The sequence below is a fragment of the Thalassophryne amazonica genome, chromosome 12, assembly GCF_902500255.1.
Source record: "Thalassophryne amazonica chromosome 12, fThaAma1.1, whole genome shotgun sequence".
NCBI classification, from domain to species: domain Eukaryota; kingdom Metazoa; phylum Chordata; class Actinopteri; order Batrachoidiformes; family Batrachoididae; genus Thalassophryne; species Thalassophryne amazonica.
In genome coordinates this window covers 39,255,304-39,273,412 of record NC_047114.1, presented here as the reverse complement: position 1 = coordinate 39,273,412, position 18,109 = coordinate 39,255,304, and positions in this window count along the sequence as shown.

Below are 18,109 nucleotides of genomic sequence, written 5' to 3'. Positions count from 1 at the left end.
CACTGCATTTAATCTATTATTAGACTCAATTGGCTTTGCTCAAAATGTAAATGAGTCCACCCACCACTTTAATCATATCTTAGATCTTGTTCTGACTTATGGTATGGAAATAGAAGACTTAACAGTATTCCCTGAAAACTCCCTTCTGTCTGATCATTTCTTAATAACATTTACATTTACTCTGATGGACTACCCAGCAGTGGGGAATAAGTTTCATTACAGTAGAAGTCTTTCAGAAAGCACTGTAACTAGGTTTAAGGATATGATTCCTTCTTTATGTTCTCTAATGCCATATACCAACACAGTGCAGAGTAGCTACCTAAACTCTGTAAGTGAGATAGAGTATCTTGTCAATAGTTTTACATCCTCATTGAAGACAACTTTGGATGCTGTAGCTCCTCTGAAAAAGAGAGCTTTAAATCAGAAGTGCCTGACTCCGTAGTATAACTCACAAACCCGTAGCTTAAAGCAGATAACCCGTAAGTTGGAGAGGAAATGGCGTCTCACTAATTTAGAAGATCTTCATTTAGCCTGGAAAAAGAGTCTGTTGCTCTATAAAAAAGCCCTCCGTAAAGCTAGGACATCTTTCTACTCATCACTAATTGAAGAAAATAAGAACAACCCCAGGTTTCTTTTCAGCACTGTAGCCAGGCTGACAAAGAGTCAGAGCTCTATTGAGCTGAGTATTCCATTAACTTTAACTAGTAATGACTTCATGACTCATCTCTGTGCTTGTTCTGTTAGACCTCAGTGCTGCTTTTGATACTGTTGACCATAAAATTTTATTACAGTGATTAGAGCATGCCATAGGTATTAAAGGCACTGCGCTGCGGTGGTTTGAATCATATTTGTCTAATAGATTACAATTTGTTCATGTAAATGGGGAATCTTCCTCACAGACTAAGGTTAATTATGGAGTTCCACAAGGTTCTGTGCTAGGACCAATTTTATTCACTTTATACATGCTTCCCTTAGGCAGTATTATTAGACGGTATTGCTTAAATTTTCATTGTTACGCAGATGATACCCAGCTTTATCTATCCATGAAGCCAGAGGACACACACCAATTAGCTAAACTGCAGGATTGTCTTACAGACATAAAGACATGGATGACCTCTAATTTCCCTTTTTCAAACTCAGATAAAACTGAAGTTATTGTACTTGGCCCCACAAATCTTAGAAACATGGTGTCTAACCAGATCCTTACTCTGGATGGCATTACCCTGACCTCTAGTAATACTGTGAGAAATCTTGGAGTCATTTTTGATCAGGATATGTCATTCAAAGCGCATATTAAAAAAATATGTAGGACTGCTTTTTTGCATTTACGCAATATCTCTAAAATTAGAAAGGTCTTGTCTCAGAGTGATGCTGAAAAACTAATTCATGCATTTATTTCCTCTAGGCTGGACTATTGTAATTCATTATCAGGTTGTCCTAAAAGTTCCCTGAAAAGCCTTCAGTTAATTCAAAATGCTGCAGCTAGAGTACTAACGGGGACTAGAAGGAGAGAGCATATCTCACCCATATTGGCCTCTCTTCATTGGCTTCCTGTTAATTCTAGAATAGAATTTAAAATTCTTCTTCTTACTTATAAGGTTTTGAATAATCAGGTCCCATCTTATCTTAGGGACCTCGTAGTACCATATCACCCCAATAGAGCGCTTCACTCTCAGACTGCAGGCTTACTTGTAGTTCCTAGGGTTTGTAAGAGTAGAATGGGAGGCAGAGCCTTCAGCTTTCAGGCTCCTCTCCTGTGGAACCAGCTCCCAATTCAGATCAGGGAGACAGACACCCTCTCTACTTTTAAGATTAGGCTTAAAACTTTCCTTTTTGCTAAAGCTTATAGTTGGGGCTGGATCAGGTGACCCTGAACCATCCCTTAGTTATGCTGCTATAGACTTAGACTGCTGGGGGGTTCCCATGATGCACTGTTTCTTTCTCTTTTTGCTCTGTATGCACCACTCTGCATTTAATCATTAGTGATCGATCTCTGCTCCCCTCCACAGCATGTCTTTTTCCTGGTTCTCTCCCTCAGCCCCAACCAGTCCCAGCAGAAGACTGCCCCTCCCTGAGCCTGGTTCTGCTGGACGTTTCTTCCTGTTAAAATGGAGTTTTTCCTTCCCACTGTAGCCAGGTGCTTGCTCACAGGGGGTCGTTTTGACCGTTGGGGTTTTACGTAATTATTGTATGGCCTTGCCTTACAATATAAAGCACCTTGGGGCAACTGTTTGTTGTGATGTGACACAAACACCAAAAAGACCAAAGAAGTCACTGCAGACCTCTCACAGTCCATCAAAGTAGAGGCTATGGAGAGAATCACCAGCTTCAGGTTTCATCAGGTTTCTGGAAGTCAAGATCACAGAGGACCCCTCCTGGGCAAACAATATCTCAGTGGTAGCTGGCAAAGCACAACAACACCATTACTTTCTGTCGTGGGCTGCCTCAGTTCCTGTCTTATCTGGTCCTGTTGGGTGTCTGTCTCCCTCCAGATGGTGCGCAAGCAGGGCTGGACTGGGGAAATTTTTCAGACCGGGCATTTTTAACCAAGACCAGGCCACCACCAGGTATCGAAGGGGGAAAAAAATTAAGCCTGCTGTGACAGTGTGGGGTTTTTTTTTTTGGTCCCTTAACCGATCAATGTGCACCAGGAGACACATACATTTTAACACTATAAGAAGCATTATGAAAAGTTCTCCTGAAATACAGTTATCATAGGCTTATCAAAAGTACGATCTATTGACAGTAGGTCACATTACTTTTTAGACATAATAAGCCGTCATTTCATTCAGCCTTGTTACTTAAATTTAGAAATAGAAATTATATAAAAACATTTGTTATAGAAATACTGTAGGCTATACTATAAATAATATATCATTACTTGTGTGATACAATTCATCATATAAAGCAAGAAATGACTGGATGACTGGATACAAACGTTGAACTTTTGAAACTGCAATACACAAAAAGGCCACAAGATGGAGACAGTTGTCTATCTCACTACAAGCTACAAGTAACATCAAGGATTTCTTTTATTACTAATTTGTGTTGCTAATCAACTTAGAGAATGACTCTCAATTTAAAGTAAAATGTTAGGTATGTGAAATTATGCCAGGACTTGGGAAAATACATTTTAGACAGGGATGCCATTATACCACGGCACTGCACCGCAGACTGTGCAAAACAGCATACTTCGTATGACCAACGCACGACCGTCACACAAATAGAATAAAGAATAAAGAACCAACCTGGCGGCGACAGCATGGTAGCTAGCCATGCACACCATTTGCACAGGTTACATTGCTAGGCTAAGTTATGTGACTGGCAGAGTTAGCACGAATGAAAATAATATCCAACCTTAATTCATATCTGAGTGACCCAGTTAGACAGCACTTTACTTTGGACCAGAAGATCAGAATGTCTCTCTCACACACAGATGTCTGATTTATGAACAAGTTAGGTTGCTGTTCATCAATTAATAGCTGAAGTTAACCTTCACTTACCGTCATGGCCGTAGTGGTCCCTGCCTCACTTTATAGTCACCCTTTCTTGACTTCAATGAAAATATATACTTGTTTTATAAAAAGTAAAATAAAAACCTCTTTCTTGACCTCATATTTAACTGTTGACAGCACTGTAACAGTAAAACTTGTAATTTCTAACCTAAATTGTTAATAAATGTAACTATTAAATTCTTTCTAACATTTAAATTTTCTCTAAACATTTTACTTGTCGAAATTATTATTATTATTTTAAGTAGTATTAGTAGTTGTAGTAAAAAAAAGGCTTCAAAACTGGACCTTTAATCTAGGGGTGTTGTGAGGGGGGACATCCTTGCCCCACGCCCCCATTCCATCTGGATTCACCCCTGCTTTGGCGTTTGAGCACAAAGAATGGATAACATTTATTTATGCAGAAAACATGACCAGATTTACAGGTAAGAAAGTTTTGCATTTGAGTGGAAAATAGTGTTAGTTGTTGACGCGTCGCGGAGGATCAGCTGTTTTAACATGCAGATACGGAGCGGCTCAGCTCAGAATTCTAAATAAAAGAGGAAAAAAGCATAAAAATGTCTTTGTAAAGCTCAGTGCAGGTGTGTTGTTGTCACCGTGCTTTAAGAGGTGACGACGAGTCGTAGCTTCTACAAAAAACAAACAAACAAAAAAAAAAAACCACAGATGGAAAGCTTACAGCTCGCTTTACTTAGTAAAAAAAAAAAAAAAATCCGTAGGCCATCAGGCCAGCGGGCAAATGCCCGGTGTGCAATACTGTCAGTCCAGCGGTGTGCGCAAAAGGAGGTGAGAACCACTGTCACACCTGCAGCTCATCTGAGTCTCATCACAGCCTGTGTATTTAAACCCTGGTCATGCATCTCATCTTTGCCAGAAACTCAGCGTTCCTTACCAAGTAAACCTGGCCTCTCTATTACCACTCAAGCTTCCAAGCACAGTGTTTGTGTTTTTACTGATTAGCTCCCATGCTACTTTTTGGGTGATGAGTAATTATCTGCGGCCAGCCTCCAGAGCGTCCACGCCAGAGGCGATTTCTCTCAGACTGCAAGGGAAGCTCAGCTTCTTCCATCATTTCATTGACTACAAATGTGTTAGAACACGTTCATCTTGAAGACGAGTTTGTGCAGAATCAGCTGCTTATCACAAATTGATTGACTCTATTTTGTTAACTTCTCATAAATCTTTTTCTCATACAGTCTGTGGTTAGTGCATTTTCCTGTAGAGGCCGAGCATCTGCTCACTTCAATGCCTGCCTGGACAGTTTTTTTTTTTTACATTGCCACGAAACGCGATGCCCCTGGACACCCCTGGACGTTGAGCGTCTCTAGGGGTGAATGGAACTGTGGGCGGGCCTGGACGCTGGAGTTCTGCATAATGATTGGATGATCAGTCCAAAGGCTGCATCCCGTTTTGATTGACAGCTATAGGAATGAGAATTAGTTTGCACATTTTTGCATATTTATGCATTTTTTAATTTATGCCAAAGTGTTTTGCGTGTGCTATAAATCAGTCTGTTTTAAAGGTGCACTGAGAAGCACACTGGATTAGCTATTATGTGAGAAGATCTCTGTGAGTTACTCTTTGCTTTTTTTTGCTTTTTTCAGTGTTTAAAAGTCTCCGGAGCGTCCACGCTCGGCACCTGCCTCAGCTAAGTCTGCTGCTCATTTTTGCTCCTTTGAAATTACAGCTCAGAGAGCTCGGACTGAGTGTGTCGTCAGCGGCACTTCATGCGTACCTGTGCTCAGGCATTTGTGACTCTGAACTTTAACATTCCTGAAATGAACTGTCAGCTCTTCCGAACTTGAACATTCCTGAAGTGAACTGAACTATCAGCATTTACGGGTGCATTCCACTCACCTCTGTTTCCTCTCGCAGTCTATGCCTTAGATGGCACATCCCTTCCATCAGTCACTCATCAGACCAAGCAGGTCACGTTAGTGGTGTCGGGTAATCATTGGGAGATAATTCAGTTCTTTGATTTACCTTCATCCTCACTCATGGTTTTAGGGCACCCCTGGGTTGTGATACATAATCCCTGGATTGATTGGTTATCTGAGGCTATTACTCACTGGAGCAAAGCTTGTCACCACAGGTGCCTTTGATCCTCGGTTCCTCCCAGCGCTGCTGTCAGGGAGTCAGACAGTTCACCTTCCGACGTGTCTTTAGTTCCGTCTGAGTACCATGATCTAGCTGAGGTTTACAGCAAAGATCGTGCACTCTCCCTACATCTTCACCGGCCTTATGGCTGTGCCATTGATCTCCTTCTGCGCGCGGTGTTACCATCCAGCCATTTGTACAACCTCTCACATCCGGAACGTGAATCAATGGAGACCTACATCCGGGACTCCCTGGCAGTGGGGTTGATCCGTCCCTCATCATCTCCTGTGGGGGCAGGTTTCTTTTTTGTCGGGAAAAAGGACAGGACCCGTTGCCCCTGCATCGATTACTGGGGTCTGAATGCAATTTCTGTATGTAATCGGTACCCTCTGCCCCTACTGGATTCCACAATCAGTCCTCTGCATGGGGCGACCACATTTACAAAATTAGACATGAGGAATGCTTATCGTCTGGTTCGTGTCCGGGAGGGCGATGAGTGGAAGACAGCCTTTAATACATCACTCAGCCACTTTGAGCACCTGGTCATGCCCTTCGGCCTCACCAACACACCCGCTACCTTCCAGGTGTTAGTGAACGATGTGCTGCACGACTGTGCAATGATTTGTCTACCTAGACAACATTCTGCTTTCTCTTCAGATTCCACCACCCACGTCCAACATGTCCATATGGTTCTCCAGTGTCTCATTAAGAACCACCTCTTTGTCAAAGCTGAGAAATGCAAGTTCAACCGTGACACGGTTTCATTTCTCTGGTTCATTATCTCCCACAACCATATTGAACTAGATCCTGCTAAAGTTAAGGTGGTCAACAAATGGCCAGTTCCATCCTCCAGAAAACAACTCCAGCAGTTCCTAGGCTTTGCCAATTTTTACCGCCGCTTTATCTGTGGGTATAGTCAGGTTGCCGTCCCACTCAGAGCACTCACTTCCACCAAGGTTCTGTTTCAATGGTCTCAGCAGGGAGATCAGACTTCAGACAACTTTATTGATCCCAAAAAAGGGCAATTACGTTTACACTCCAATTACTTCAGACAAGATACAGCAATTAATCCACAATTATTACTTGTTTACCGTAATAATGGCACACATCAAAATTAAAGACAACACATATACATTTGACATTGTTTATGTGCACTGAACTTGAAGTAGTCCGTCTTCCGAACTGAGGCATAGTGGGTGAAGGCCGCAGCAGGAGGGGCCCGCGCCACCCAGCCTGGGGGTTGAAGGCTGCAGCAGTAAAAACTGCGCTGCCTTCGAATTGGCAAGAAGGAAGCCAGGGTGGGGGGAGTGGAGAGACGGGGGGGTGGGGGTGGTGGTGGGGGGGGAGTGTGATAGGGATGGAGGGAGGGAGACATGCGTCGTGTGCAGATGAGTTAAATTTTTGTCAATTTCTGTCCGTGTGTGTGTAACGTCTGAGAGTTTCTGTCCGTGTGTGTGTGTGTAAAGTCTGATGTTGCTAGGCAACAGCAGGCTAGGGGGGGTAGATGAGAAGGGGGGGCGATTTCCTTCACCAAGGATGTAGATCCTTCTGGGGGAAGAGCAGGGAATTTGGCCTTCAGGAGCTGATAAGGCTGCCATGTTGATGTTTGGCGGAGAGATACAGAATTCTATTTACTGCACCCCTGACCGTCGAAACCATTTTTATGAAGAATATTCTCTGGTCCTCAGCAGTCCAATCCTTTGCAATGCAGTGATTTGCTCTGAGATTGAATCCATTTTGCGTTTGAGTTCAAGAGTTCACGCAGTCTGAGATTACACAGCATTGCCCAACTCATTAATCATGATGGACTGATGAGGACAAAATTCTGGAAGCAGACGTCTTGCTAATATTCCTGTGGGTCAGGGCAGCGCACAAACCAATCAGCACCAAACCTCCCACCATAAAAGCAAATACGAATGAATCCTCAACGTCTTCCACAGAGAGTGGAGCCACATGTCACACTCCATTCTCTCAGGTGTTGAGAGCAAAGCCCGCTGGGTAGATTCCATCAGGGCACGCAGGGTCCCCAAACCCTGATCTCCTTGGAACTCCTTGTCGAAAACAAATGGTGTCAATGGCGTTGAGAGACCAGCTGATCAACTCCATAGTTAATCCAAATCATAATTTGAAGAATTCACAGTCTGGTGAAGCTGGAACTTTGAAGGTCAGAGCAGAGATAGAGAGCAGAAAGGAGGAGAGGAGAGGGGAGGAATGCAACCAACCTTGCCAGAGTCCAAACTTGTATCCCGCCTACTCCCTTCTCCAACAGCGCTTCTCCTCAGCTCCCATCCTCACACAGCTGGACCCTAACCATCAGTTCATTGTGGAGGTGGATGTTTCAGACCTAGGGGTTGGGGCTGTATTGTCCCAGAAGGCTGAGGGGGACAACCGCGTGTGTCTTCTACTCTCTGTGGACAGACTATCAAACCCTCGAGTACATCCACTACACAAAACGCAAATCTCTACTCCCGGTAAGCTGGGTGGTTGCTCTTTTTTGGCTGGTTTAACTTTACCCTCACCTACATCCAGGGAAGAGGAATGGCAAACCGGACACCCTTTCCTGGCAGTTTGATCCACCACATCCCACAGGGACCTCAGACCTCATCCTCCCCCAGTCCACAGTTGTGGGGGCACTTACCTGGGATGTGGAGAGAGAGTCATCTGGGAAGTGTTGGATCATCATCTGGGTCCTCACGGGGGACCTTCCTGGACAGCTATATGTGGCACCAGAGGCCCGGTCTGCTGTGATCCAGTTCTGACATTCCTCCAAACTGGCCTGTCATCCCAGAACCCATCGGACCCTAGGCCTTATTCACCGGTGCTTCTGGTGGCCCTCAGTCCAAGCTGATGTGCGAGAATTTATCCAAGCATGTTCCATTTGTGCCAGGGGAAAGACTCTTCACCGACCACCAGCCAGACTCCTACAGCTGTTACCTACTCTGGGATGCCCCTGGTCTACACTGGTCTGGACTTTGTCTTTGGTCTGCCTCCATCTCAGGGTAACACTGTGTCTTCATGGCTGTGGATCACTTTTCCAAGGCAGCCCACTTTGTGGCTCTCCAGAAGCTGCCTTCAGGCCAGGAAACCACAGATCTCCTAGTCTACAACGTCGCCCAGCAACATGGCATCCATCAAGACATCATCTTGGACCAAGGCCACCAGTTTACTTCGCAGATATGGATGAGCTTCTGTGCAGCACTTGGGGTCTCGGTCAGCCTGTCATCTGAGTTCCATCCTCAGACAAATGGACAGGTGGAATGGACCAACCAGGACCTGGAGTCAGTGCTGAGGTGCGCTTCATCTTTACACCCAATGGACTGCAGTCTCCACCATCCCTGGGTGGAATATGCCCACAATTGTCAGACATTATCAGCTACTGGACTATCTCCTTTTGAAGCCTCTCTGGGCTAGAAACCTCCCCTGTTTCTGTCATAATAAGAGGAAATTGCAGTACCATCTATGCAACTTCACCTCAGGAGGTGCCATCGGGTGTGGAGGACTGTCCGTTCCGCCCTCTTCAAGATCAAGACCCGGACCCAGCACCATGCAGACCGGCACCGGACCCTAGCCCATGACTACCAGCCCGGTCAGGAGGTATGGCTATCCTCCCAGGACATCCTGCTTCAGACTGAGTCCGCTAAGCTGGCACCATGCTACATTGGGCCATTCAAGGTTGACAGGGTGGTTAATCCCTCTGCTATCTCATGGCTGAAGCCGGTCCACACTAGTTCCCTCTGTCCTCCTGTGCCACCACCCCCTCCTGCCCGGACCGTCGATGGCCATCCAGCCTGGACTGTCGACCAGATCTTAGACGTCTGACGACGGAGCCAGGTGGGTTCTATATCTGGTGGACTGGGAGGGGTATGGCCCCAAAAAGTTGTTCTGAGTGAAGAGACCCTTCCCTCATCCAGGACTTCTACAGACTCCATTCTGATTGCCCAGTAGGTCACTGGGAAGCTCCCTTTGAGACGGGGTACTGTCATGAGCTGCATTGGTTCCTGTCTTGTCTGGTCCTGTTGTGTGTCTATTTCCCTCCAGATGGCGTGCAAGTAGAGCTGAGGACCACTGTCACATCTGCAGCTCACCTGCGTCTCATCACAGGCCATGTATGTAAACCCTGGTCATTCATCTCATCTTCGCCAGAAACTCAGCAAGGTAAATCTGGCCTCTTTTCCTAAACTGTACTGTCAGCTTTTATGGGTGCATTCCACTCACCTCTGTTTCCTCACCCCCTTAGCAACTCCTCCTCATCCACCCTGTGAGCGGCCACCTGACACTGGATCTCCTCTGATCCTGTCCTGTTTCCTTCGTGCATCGAATCCACTTGTCTGGTCCAGTCTGCGCTGTGGCTTCCTCTTTCCACCGCTGAATCGGGCCGTGTCTCCACTCTCCAGACCTACTGGCACCATTATCCACTTCTGTTGCACATTCCATTGTTAATACAGTAGTGTTCAGAGTAATAGTAGTGCTATGTGACTAAAAAGATTAATCCAGGTTTTGAGTATATTTCTTATTGTTACATGGGAAACAAGGTACCAGTAGATTCAGTAGATTCTCACAAATCCAACACGACCAAGCATTCATGATATGCACACTCTTAAGGCTATGAAATTGTGCTATTAGTAAAAAAAAAAGTAGAAAAGGGGTGTTCACAATAATAGTAGTGTGGCATTCAGTCAGTGAGTTCATCAGTTTTGTGGAACAAACAGCTGTGAATCAGGTGTCCCCTATTTAATTGATGAAGCCAACACCTGTTGAACATGCTTTTCTCTTTGAAAGCCTGAGGAAAATGGGATGTTCAAGACATTGTTCAGAATAACAGCGTAGTTTGATTAAAAAGTTGATTGGAGAGGGGAAAACGTATACGCAGGTGCAAAAAAGTATAGGCTGTTCATCTACAATGATCTCCAATGCTTTAAAATGGACAAAAAACCAGAGATGCATGGAAGAAAATGGAAAATAACCATCAAAATGGATAGAAGAATAACCAGAATGGCAAAGGCTCACCCATTGATCAGCTCCAGGATGATCAAAGACAGTCTGGAGTTACCTGTAAGTGCTGTGAAGCTAATTTATTTGCAAGAATCCCCCGCAAAGTCCTTCTGTTAAATAAAAGACGTGCAGAAGAGTTTTTTCAAAGAACACATCCATCCATCCATTCATCCATCCATTTTCTTCCACTTTATCCGGAGTCAGGTCGCAGGGGCAGCAGCTCAAGCAAAGCTGCCCAGACCTCCTGATCCACACACACCTCCCCCAGCTCCTCCTGGGGAACCCCAAGGCGTTCCCAAGCCAGCCGAGAAACGTAGTCCCTCCAGCGTGTCCTGGGTCTTCCCCGGGGCCTCCTCCCGATGGGACGTGCCCAGAACACCTCTCCAGCGAGGCGTCCAGGGGGCATCTGGAAAAGATGCCCGAGCCACCTCAACTGGCTCCTTTCGTTAAAGAGAAATGGCCTAAAGAGAAATGGAGGAATATTTTGTGGACTGATGAGAGTAAAATTGTTCTTTTTGGGTCCAAGGGCCGCAGACAGTTTGTGAGATGACCCCCAAACTCTGAATTCAAGCCACAGTTCACAGTGAAGACAGTGAAGCATGGTGGTGCAAACATCATGATATGGGCATGTTTCTCCTACTATGGTATTGGGCCTATATATCGCATACCAGATATCATGGATCAGTTTGGATATGTCAAAATACTTGAAGAGGTCATGTTGCCTTATGCTGAAGAGGACATGCCCTTGAAATGGGTGTTTCAACAAGACAATGACCCCAAGCACACTAGTAAACGAGCAAAATCTTTGTTCCAAACCAACAACATTAATGCCTCGCAGATGTGAAGAAATCATGAAAAACTGTGGTTATACAACTAAATACGAGTTTAGTGATTCACAGGATTGCTAAAAAAGGAATTTGAACATAATAGTTTTGAGTTTGTAGCGTCAACAGCAGATGCTACTATTATTGTGAACACCCCCTTTTCTACTTTTTTGTACTAATAGCCCAATTTCATAGCCTCAAGAGTGTGCATATCATGAATGCTTGGTCTTGTTGGATTTGTGAGAATCTACTGAATCTACTTGTTATGTGTCGGACGCAGCTCGGAGAACCGACCAGCGTTTGAAGGACCCAGTATGAAATAAGCAGAGCACGGTACAAAGGATAACTGAATTTAATACATAACAGTGATACAAAACAACAAAAGAGTGTGCGGTCTGGCATGGTGGTGATACGGTGCGCTCCCAGCAGCGCTAACGGTCCGGAGCCAGAAGCTGTTCGGACCCAAGGACCCCGCCGACACCCCCCAGGTGGCCGCAACAAACCGAGTCTGTGAAAGAAGGAACCATTATGTGAGTCCACACTCTACACACAGAGACCACTCAAAGGTGTACATAAACAGCAAACACTTCCTGGCTTAATTACTAATCAGCTTCCCAACCTGCAGGCATGGAACATCCAGTTCACAAAACTCCACTGCAGTGGAAGCCGATACATGACTAACGTACAGCTCAATATAATAAGGTGTGAGGGACACCACATTTACTGACTGTATAAATGTTAGTCACAAAATCTAACGTACCTCAGGAAGTGTGCTGACGAGCGTGAGACCTCACCCTCTCCTCTTTCACAGACCGTGCATCAAACCCTGGACGTTCTCTGCATCCACTGATGATGAGATGGCTCCCGAGACGACGATCTCACCCGTCTGGTCACAAGGTCGAGTCTCTGGCAAATACACACTGTATACTCCAGTCTTAAATGCCACCATGTTCCAATCCATATAGATGCACCACAGCTGTGAGTCCTGACGAGCCGCAGGTGATCAGGGTGAGGTCCTGATAACCTCAGCTACACAGCCACTCAGTCCCAAATGCAAGCCACCTGGAAGGAAAACCAAAAGACAGAAACAAAAAGGCAGCCAGGCCCCCCCAGCCATACAACAGTACCCCACCCTCACGGGAAGCCTCCCGGCGACCACACAAACCTGGCCCAGGAGAAACACCCCCCTCCAGGGACCATGGCTGGAAACCGCATCTGCATTCGTCTTCCAACAGAATGGTTGATGTCCTCTCCTCTGGCTGCATCCTTGCCTTTGTTTCAGTCAGTCACTTAGCACAGGTGTGGCCAGGAGTTCTTAAACCTGTGCGGTCAGCCTTTATCCAACCATGTTCGGTCTTTAGTCATAAAACAAAAAAGACAAACACAAACAACCAAAACACCCCCCCCTCCCCAGGGGACCGTCCCATCAAACCCCGGGAAGAGGAGAAAAGAAAAACCCCAAACTTAAGCTTACAAATAAAAGTGCTAAAACACCCCCCCCCCCCCCAAACGACATGTAGGGACCAACACCCCCCAGAGGACTTCCCGCCAGCTCCAGGAGTAATAACCACAGCCGAGGTCCCTCTGGGATCCAACGTCACCCACGGGGACTCCCAGCGCCTCCCAGAGGACCACTCGTCAACCCCAGGAGACGCCTCCCCTCATGACCAACGGACCCAGCCCCGGCCGTCTATGGCTAGATGGACCCACAGCCCTTTCCCCCCCAGAGGACACCACAGTCAAACCCTGAGGGCGGAAACTGCGGGGAAAAACAAGAAGAGAGAAAAAAAACAAAAAAAAACATACAAACAAAACAACCCCAACCCCACCCCCTTGGTGCAGTGGAAACTGGAAGCACGTCCAGTGTCACCAACCGTGACTATACCCCAGAAGCCAACCGGGAGGAGTGGAACAGCGGTTATGGCAAACGGCGCCACTCCTCCGACTTCTACACCAGCCACTAGCTGCGGGTATATCCCACTGCCCCAAACCTCAGCCACGCCGATGGCAGATGGCCAAAGGCGTGCTGAAGCCGGAGGTGGAACAGGGAATCAAAAAACACCCCCCCCCCCCCCCAGGTGCAGAGGTTACCCGGGAAACGCCCAGTATAACCAAACTGCACCACTCCAGCAACGCCGACACTACGGCTCACCCGGCTGGAGCCAGAGGAGAAGAGAGGGAAGAAAAAGAAAATACCCCAAACCCCCCCCCCCCCTCCCGGGTGCAGAGGCTACCTGGGAAATGCCCAGCACAACCAAACTGCACCCCTCCAGCAACGCCGACACTACGGCTCACCCGGCTGGAGTCAGAGGAGAAGAGAGGGCATAACAAAAACAAACAAAAAAAAAGAAAAAAAAAACCCAAGTACCACCCCATCACCCCCCAGGGGACCGTCGCATCAAACCCTGGGGAGGTGAAACAAAAAGAAATAAAAAGAAAGACTAACAGACCAACATACAGTTGTTTGGGTCCTTTTTTTTTTCTTTTTTTTGTTTTTGTTTTTTTTAGACAGGCTGCAGGGTCACAACCCCAGACACAAACAGTGGAAAAAAAAAAAAAATCCCACACAAAAACCAACTCAAAAAACACCCACACGAAATGAACTAACACAAAACAAATCAGTGACGTATACTGTTAAGCTCAAACAAATCGAACACACCTCTTCTAACTTAAGAGCTTAACGGTAATGTGACTAAGTCACCAAAAGAGGGAGCCAAAGTGCTAAAAATGAAAAAAAAACCCTTTGGTGACAGAAAACAAACGAGCTGCATCTCCGTGCGCAGCTGTGTGCAACACACAACCAAAATGTGCTCGACTAAATAACGCCGGAGCTGATACAACAGACGCAGTAGTTATCTTTATCCGGGGAAATGGGGCTACAACTGTAACACAGGAAGCTCAGCGACCCGTGCCACAGAGCTCCGCCGTGCGCGTGCACCCATTACAGACACACTCTTGCAGCTCCCGTTTAAACCTCTTATCCGGTCGGAGCGTGACGCGAAGCCGTCGCCAGTCACACTCCACCACGACCCACGGATAAGGTACAACACAGGAACACGGCTGCAAGAGAGCACAAATCAGTATTCAGCAATGGGTCTCAAACACGCACCATCCGGGCGGAGAGCACCCGCAACTGATCCGGATAACTACTGAACGTCTGCTGCCGCCTTCCCGGCGCGTTACCGTCTCTGCTACCGCTGGGTCCGTGATGTATGGCCAGAGACTACTGTTATGTGTCGGACGCAGCTCGGAGAACCGACCAGCGTTTGAAGGACCCAGTATGAAATAAGCAGAGCACGGTACAAAGGATAACTGAATTTAATACATAACAGTGATACAAAACAACAAAAGAGTGTGCGGTCTGGCGTGGTGATACGGTGCGCTCCCAGCAGCGCTAACGGTCCGGAGCCAGAAGCTGTTCGGACCCAAGGACCCCGCCGACACCCCCCAGGTGGCCGCAACAAACCGAGTCTGTGAAAGAAGGAACCATTATGTGAGTCCACACTCTACACACAGAGACCACTCAAAGGTGTACATAAACAGCAAACACTTCCTGGCTTAATTACTAATCAGCTTCCCAACCTGCAGGCATGGAACATCCAGTTCACAAAACTCCACTGCAGTGGAAGCCGATACATGACTAACGTACAGCTCAATATAATAAGGTGTGAGGGACACCACATTTACTGACTGTATAAATGTTAGTCACAAAATCTAACGTACCTCAGGAAGTGTGCTGACGAGCGTGAGACCTCACCCTCTCCTCTTTCACAGACCGTGCATCAAACCCTGGACGTTCTCTGCATCCACTGATGATGAGATGGCTCCCGAGACAACGATCTCACCCGTCTGGTCACAAGGTTGAGTCTCTGGCAAATACACACTGTATACTCCAGTCTTAAATGCCACCATGTTCCAATCCATATAGATGCACCACAGCTGTGAGTCCTGACGAGCCGCAGGTGATCAGGGTGAGGTCCTGATAACCTCAGCTACACAGCCACTCAGTCCCAAATGCAAGCCACCTGGAAGGAAAACCAAAAGACAGAAACAAAAAGGCAGCCAGGCCCCCCCAGCCATACAACACTACTGGTACCTTGTTTCCCATGTAACAATAAGAAATATACTCAAAACCTGGATTAATCTTTTTAGTCACATAGCACTACTATTATTCTGAACACTACTGTAAATATTTTGTTTGCTCATTCTATCTCTCATCCTTGCTCCCTGCTTTTGGGTCCAGCCAACTCGGTCCAGTGCGGTCCAGTCCAGAGCCAAACCATAACAGCCTACCATAACAGGAAAACTAACCTCCCACAGAAGCTGTTGGTCCACTTTTATAGATACATTACAGACAACATCCTGACAGCCTGGAACAGCAGCTGCACCAAAGCTGAAAGAAAAAAAAAAACCTGCAATGTGTTGTAAGAGCGAGAGCCTGACTGATATATAAGTTGGCCCGTAATATCAGACATTATCATATACTCACGCACCTCACTGTGTGAGAACGGCTACAAACACCATCAAGGATACCACTCACTCGGACATAGTTTAAGCTCCTCCCATCAGGCAGGTGCTGTAAATCAATCCATACGCACCCACAGATAAAGAAATCGCTTTTGTCTGACTGCCATAAACTCTGATATTGCCTCAGTCTGAGATAACGGCTCACTGTATGAGTAGAATAAGGTAATGTGGTGTTGGTAATGTGTAATACACTGTTTAGTAACAGATGCAATAATAATAATAATAATAATACATGCTGTGGTACAATTATGCAGTAATAATCTGTTATGTGAACTTAACACTTTATACTGCATCATCCTCATATTCTGTTTTGTCACTTTTATTATTTTTCTTTTATACCTTTGGACTTTACACACCTCTGGGGTTTTCACTAAAGTAATTTTGTTGTGTTGCAAAACTGTAGTAAAGTGCTTCAATGTGATCTTTGTGTTATTGGATAACTTGACTCTGTAATTATGTTCCGTGGAAGAATAATTTAACTGTCCATAGTTTCAGTCCTGGCACAACTGCATTTTATGTCAACAATTTAAAATGTGCTCAAAAATAAATGTAAATGTATCAATTTTTGTTCATAATAACAGGAAACTGAAAAAGGCAAATATAATTTAAGTTTCCAACTATATCATAAATATACCTTGAGGGGAAAAAAATGAATAAATATAGGTGTAACAAATTAGACCTTTTAAAAAGTTTATCCAACTTTCAACATGTCTGAAGTTACTGTGCAACAAATAATGTTTTTATATAGACAAATAAAAAGTAGAAGTAAAACATACAAATGATACAATTATTACACTTTGATAAGTGCACTGTAACTTATCAATTTTACAGCCATTTTCTTCTTTTAACAAGACTGAAAATTTCCGAGTCAGTGAATTTGTCTTGCACTTCATTTACATTATTAAAAAACATCAGGTGTGTTACTGGAGTGTGGCACCTGAAGAAGACCTGAGGACTGAAACACTCATGGAGCCAAAGTGTGCAACACTTTTAAGTCGACTTCCACAGATCGGCACCTTCAAGGTGAGAAACCGGCGTCCCCATTGCAGAGTGCTAAAATATGTGACTTATTCTCCATCTATAGAGACAATCTGCAACTTCCTAGAAGACTTTGGAGTGTGTGCAGAGGTATATGAATTTAGTGTATGTTTATGCTGCAGGCAAACCATAAAGTCCAAAGACCACTAGGTATCGAGCAAAAAACTCAGAAGAACCAAACTCACCACAGAGGCAGGGGTGAAACAGTGGGTACATTGGAACAGCATTCAGAGGAAGTAACACAACAGTGAGCTCAAAAACAGTAAAAGCTTTCCCACCTTATGTCCACTCACAGTTTTGAGCACTCACAAAACTTTCTGATGGACTCGTTGGAAATCAGCTGACAAGGGCTGCATTTAACAAATGAGAAAAGGATGTGAACAAAAAAAAACAGACACGAATCAATATCAAAATTTCATATATGTTTTCTCAATCCCTCATAGTGTGACAGACACTTAATCTTCTCACCATTAAAGCCTTCTGAGAGCCCGGATAGATCACTATATCATCTGCATATGAAGGCACTCCATCATCTCGCCTGGTGATGAACTCTGCGATGCTTTGGTGGACGTACGGTAGACCACAGAATGAGCTACTGTAGGAACCTGTCACCAAGACAAAGGACAAATCAGACTGTTTGCAGGAACTACAGGATCATTATCTAAAGGTCTGTGGTCAGCTCAGCTTCATCCTCACCCACACTTCCTCCGGGAAATTCCTGAAGAAGCCGCTGCGCTCTCAACCTGACGTCCAGCAGAAAGTTCTCATCTCTGAGGAGATCAGAGTACAGACACGCTGCCAGAACCTGAGAAAAAGTACCCAGAATGTTCCAGAGGGACTCAGTGTGCTGCTGTTAGACCAGTCACACCGTACCTGTAAAATAAGTTAAAGACCAACCTGTCGAACAAAAGTGAGTGGCGGCATCCCCACCCACTGAGGATCAGCTGAGCTGACGTCTATCACCTCCTTGAAGGGTGTCCGTGTTGCCTGAAGAGAACAGTCTTCATTTTAGGTAAAAGCTGATCTTCACTGGTTGACCCATCTTGATGGAATGATTGAGAGTCAGCCAAGGACAAAAAAGGTAATTTCAAAGTCAAGGTCACAGGCCAAGGTCAAACA